This window comes from Brienomyrus brachyistius, chromosome 7, assembly GCF_023856365.1.
Source record: "Brienomyrus brachyistius isolate T26 chromosome 7, BBRACH_0.4, whole genome shotgun sequence".
NCBI lineage: Eukaryota > Metazoa > Chordata > Actinopteri > Osteoglossiformes > Mormyridae > Brienomyrus > Brienomyrus brachyistius.
Window position 1 is genome coordinate 25,611,842 of NC_064539.1, and position 6,000 is coordinate 25,617,841.

Here is a 6,000-nt window from a genome sequence, read left to right on the forward strand (position 1 = left end):
ATCCACAGACTTTACTGTGAGCAGTTTAACGAAGGAACTATTTTCTTCTACCAAACTCCACACATCAATCGTATCGCCGCGGAGAAGAAATGAGGATGAACACCCCGGCGATATCTTCTGTGCAGTGATATGATTGATGTGTGGAGTTACAGTCTCTAGTGTCTGAGTCCCTCAGTCTTCTCCTTCCTCCCTTGTAACTTTCATTGGTGCCCTAACCCTAACCCGAACCCTAACCCTTTCCCTGCCATGGATCAGTATGCAGCCAAACAGCATGTCACACAGTGTGACTGCTGCATATTTGCAAAAAAAAAAAAAAAAAAACAAATTTACCAGTCAGTAAATGTAGGCTAATAATTATATAAATATGTTTTTGCTCAGGGGTGGCATGGTGGTGCAGTGGTTAGCACTGTTGCCTCACACCTCTGGGACCCGGGTTCGAGTCTCCGCCTGGGTCACATGTGTGCGGAGTTTGCATGTTCTCCCCATGTCGTCGTGGGGTTTCCTCCGGGTACTCCGGTTTCCCCCCACTGTCCAAAAACATGCTGAGGCTAATTGGAGTTGCTAAATTGCCCATAGGTGTGCATGTGTGAGTGACTGGTGTGTGAGTGTGCCCTGCGATGGGCTGGCCCCCCATCCTGGGTTGTTCCCTGCCTCATGCCCATTGCTTCCGGGTTAGGCTCCAGACCCCCCCATGACCTAGTAGGATAAGTGGTTTGAAAAATGGATGGATGGATGTTTTTGCTCATTTCAGTATGAGTGGAAATACTTTGTAAATGGAGTGAAAGCGTCTGGGTGGATGGAGATCATTTTAATTTGAAAAGTCCTTTTTTAAAGTATAGAAACACAACACTGCACTGCAGATGTGACCTCAGAGCCCGATCTGCATATCTACTGATATATTACCCATTACAATTATTTACAGAACTCAGTGTTTATACCTTACCATATCTACATATCTGTAATACTGTTAAGATATTGTACACTTGCACACTTGCTGTTTTATATACAAAGAGCTATAGCTTAAGGCGCTGAGTTGGGTGGGGATCGGTGCCATTGGCTTTGTATTAACTGAACTGTCAGTCTGTCACTCTAGCCTCACGCCCCTTGTGGAATCGGAGTGCTGACATTCAGGGACTCCCCATGCCTGCATTCCCACCTGCCTCTCCCTCCTACTTATGCTGCCATAGCCTTATCTGACGGAGTTTATACATTGCATTTACATATTGCACTCACCTAAGTGTTTGCACTGATTCTAGACTGATTCTGCACTTTTCATCCACCCCCCACTGCTCCTGGGCTGTGCTGTCTGGAGACCCAAAAAAATCATGATATCCTGCCTACTCTGCTGCCCGTGATGTCTCTCTTGTTTGAGAGAATGCAAAGCACTCTGAGACAATGTAATGTTGTCAAAATGCGCTATACAAATAAAACTGAACTAAACTGAATGGAACTTCTTACATATACTGTTGTATGCTGTTGATTATTGTATTAATCTTTTATTTGTTATTCTATCATTGTACTGTTCTATGTTATTGTTTTATTAAAAAATTGTTGCACCAGTTCTGTTCAATAAAGTTGAACTAAACTGACTTGATTTCGTTAGTCAAATGACATGTCACCCCCCAACCGTGTGCTCCAGTGCTGAGGGCTTCCAGTTTCAGTCTCATTACTTCTCCTAGTACACAATGTTATGCCAATCAACCTTCAACATCCCCCCAGGGAGGAGCTTACATATAAAACCAGATGCTTCAGCTGGACTGAGCCTGTAGTCCTACACTTTCATTCCCAAAGCCAGTTCCTCCACTAACAGGCCACTGGTTGTTCTCTGTCCCCAGGATTTAAGGTGTAGAAGAAGCTACTACTTTGCCCTTTACTCACATTTTTACATTACTACAGCAGTTACATAACTTAGGAGCATTTATTCACTACTGGATCTTTTGCTCTAAGAAAGACATGTGGGAACATCGTGGGAAGGGGCTGGCTCACTTGGTCGACAAACTAAATAAGTACTGAGCTAGCCCCGGGGGGAATGGTGGCCCCTCCCAGCATGTACAGAGCAAGACGGCAGGCTCTGCATGGCTGATGGTGGACAGATTACACTCTCCCCTTAAAAAGGGGGTGGGGGGCTGGTTGAATAGATCCAGTTTGGAGGAATGCTAATGGAGAGTGATAATGGATGGTGCTGATAAGGACTGAGGTGCCCTGGGTGGCCAAGCTGGGGGGGGGGGGCAACAAGTGGGAGGGGAATAAGCTGTCTAGCCCCGGGGAGGCACTTGGGGTTGAAAAGCAATTAATTGATGCTCTCAGCTGGAGTGTGGAGGATAGGGGTTCATCGGCTATTACTCACAAATAAGGCGCCCCCGTATGGCTGAATGAGCCCCCCCCGCTCATTAGCATGGCAATGTATTTGCTGTTCAGTGACAGGGGGTGGCGTCCCACTACTTTAAATAAATGTCCAATGCTTTCACAACCTTCAGCTTATACAAGTTAGTAATACTAGTTAAGAAACAAACCTAATTATGCCAAACCATATTTAAACACGAGTAACACAGAACTTGCAGGAGGCATAGCAACTGGTCAGAGTTAATTTTACTAAATTTTCAACCTCCATAACATACAAAATAGTATAAAACCAAAGTACATTTTTATTTAAAATACTCATTAAATGGGTCTAAAGCGTGCGGGCGTTTTGCAGACTGAGTGCATGGTCAGAGGACATTAAGTAAATCTTGAGGAAATGTGTCACAACCCAATAGATTGCTAGTGATATACGGAGTCCCTTTCATTTGCTAGTTTAAGGAGTGCTTCACTTCCAGCCGATAAGGATTGACATAGGAAATTGGTATTTATATAATCATGTATACAATCAAATCAAGCACAGCAGGTTTACAAAGATAAACAGCATCCCAGTACACGGGGGGTGGAGGAATTGTTGTGAAGAGGTGTGTGAACAGCTGATGGAGAAGGCGTAAAAAGGTCTGCAGAGCCAGATATAATTTAAGTGATGTTGAGAGTAACACGCCCCTTTTGTCTGGCGGGGATTTAACATACCGTACATGTCTGTACTAGGTCTAACCACGGGTCCTTTTCTCAGCGACTGGTGACCGACCTACTGGGAAGCGAAAGTTCTTCCTTGTATGCGTTGTGATCCTTTAATGGGGTTTGGGAAGCCAAGGCAGGCGGGGGTATGTGATTTTTAGGCTCAGCACTGATAGAGAGGAGACGCAGGAGCAGAGCCATGGCTGGCCACGCCCACAGCACATTGGGACCGCCCCCCACCCAGGAGATCAGATTACAGCTAAACCATCTTCTCAGTGTGGTTTCGAAAAGGAATCGCTCCTCTTCCCCGCTCTCTAGTGTCGTATCTGTCTACTGGCACGGAAAAGTAATCAGAATGACAGGGCTTAAGGTTACCTGGCACCACACTTACCTGGGATGCGAGACAGCAGATACAGAGAATACAGAGAAAAATAACCGCGGGACTGGGTCTGCGGTCGGCGTTGACCGTGCTGTAGCCGCTGATTATTACTCAAAGTGAAACTTAGCAAAAATCTGACCTTTGGAAACTGGGCATAATTTCTTCTTTTGTCCAGTTTCTAATCATTTGTACTTAGTTTCTAAATTGTTTTCAACAGAACGGCCAAATATATGTCGGCTAATGTTTTCAGTCTAGCCAGTATCGTATTTTAACACATCACTATCAAAATAAATATATATCGATCGCAGAGAGTTAATACTGTTTCCTTTCCGGTGAATTATACATTATGCGTTGTCATATCGCTGGTTTGCTTAATTACATTTATTATGAAAATCCAATGTAATGGGTTAAAAATTGGTAATTTGCTTTTACCCGAAGACTTTAAGTTTTTTGTCTCAAACCTGTGAGAAGACAGTAACTGACAACCAATGGTGGGTGGCGGTGAAAACTGCCCACCGGATTAATTAACCATTCTGCAGCACTTCGTCATTTCGTGGTTTGGGCAGTTGATCGATTCACTAAAAGGTTAATTACTGTAAGTCTCATTTAATACAATGTACGCTGGTGACACCTACTGGTGAATATACTGATGGCTTTAGAGAGACAGATAATTGAAACGATTCGGATCTTTCAGAGCCAAACAGAAGCATTCAGTTTAAGTGATTTGTAGTGCTTATGCGCTAAGTTTCTGTATTGATGATGTGTCAGTTTGGACTTAAGTGTCCCGCTTTCACCTGTTACCCGGACGGAGGCAATGCCACAGGAAGAGAGGGAAACGTGAAGGCGCCATAGTTAAATTGAGGAAACAGACTCATCGACCTCCACTTCCAAGCATTCTCCTGGCTAATGTTTAATCCTTTAGCACAAGCTGGACAAACTGATCGCCAGACTGACTTTTCACCGTGATATTAAAAACTACAAGGAGGGATCATTCACGGAAACCTGGCTGCACCCATCTGTTCTGGATGCAGGCGTCTATCTGCAGGGCTTTTCCCTCCACCGCCATGACAGAACAAAAGACTCCGGTAAAAGTCAAGGTGGAGTGTGTGCTGACGACACCACCTGCAATTCACAGTACATGATCTATCTAAGCAGGTTTTGGCCTGGCCAGTAGTTTGTAGCTCAGTGGGCTAAGCCTTTGTGCCTGTCATCAGAAGGTGACCTGGTTTGAGCCTAACCTTGCCACTTTTGTGGATCCTTGAGCAAGACCCTGTGTGCCCTTTTAAGCGAATTTCCCCATGGGGATCAATAGTATCTGTTTTTGTTATCATTATTGTTGTTATTATTTTTATTTTTACTTGGATGGGAGACCAATAGGGAAGAGGTGTGGGTGTGGCTTAGCCCATCGTGTGGTTTGTGTGGATCCCAGGGCAGTGATGGGGACACCGTGCTGTAAAAATGGTGCCGTCCTTCGGATGAGATGTAAACCTGAGGTTCTGACTCTCTGAGGTCATAAAAGATCCCTGGGCATCCTTCGAAAAAGTAGTGGTGGTAGCCCGATGTCCTGATAAATTGCCCTCTGTGGCACTTTCAAATCTGGTCTCTTGCTGCCGACACAGTGGTGCTGGTTGAAGTGGCTCCCCTTTGGTTTTGTAAAGCGCTTTGGGGGTCTTGAAAAGCGCTTTATAACAATAATATTCATTCAATAACTTTTGTTGCACTCAAATTATATTGACATCATGCTTTTTAGAGTCAACACTGGATAATGCTTACACATTCTTTCGGGACAGTCACAAAGCCCTCCCCTGTCCTCCCTTATGCAAATCAGATCCCACCCCCATAAGATCCCACAAGAGGGAGCTTTAGCAGGAGAAACTCACTTTGTAGAGCTGGGCAAGAGAATCGTCATTGTCACGCCATTGTCACGCCATTGTCACGTCATTGTCACGCCATTGTCACGTCATTGTCACGTCATTGTCACGCCATTGTCACGCCATTGTCACGTCATTGTCACGTCATTGTCACGTCATTGTCACGCCATTGTCACGCCATTGTCACGTCGTTGTCACGTCGTTGTCACGTCATTGTCACGTCATTGTCACGCCATTGTCACGCCATTGTCACGTCGTTGTCACGTCATTGCTACGTCATTGTTACGTTATTGTTATTCCATCACGGACTAGCAGGTTTTTCTTGATGCACGCACAAAAATTACACATACATTTACTCCTGCATATAAGTAAGAACAGAACTTAAAGTTGGCCTGTTAATTATGTTAAATAATATTTGGTTAGAGCTGCTGCCTCACAGCAAGAAGGTCCTGGGTTCGGTCCCGGGTCCTTTCTGTGTGGAGTTTGTACGCTCTCCCAAAGTTCATGTGGGTTTCCACCAGGGGCTCCGGTGTCCTCCCACTGTCCAAACACATGTGGGATAGCTTGATTAGTGAGTGTAAATTGTGTGTGTGTGCTGGTGACTGCTCACGGTTGGTTCCTGCCTGTGCCCACTGTTCCCAGGGTAGGCTCCGCCCCCCCCCATGACCCCAGTTGGGATTGAGCGGTTGCAATTACGGTGATGGATGGATG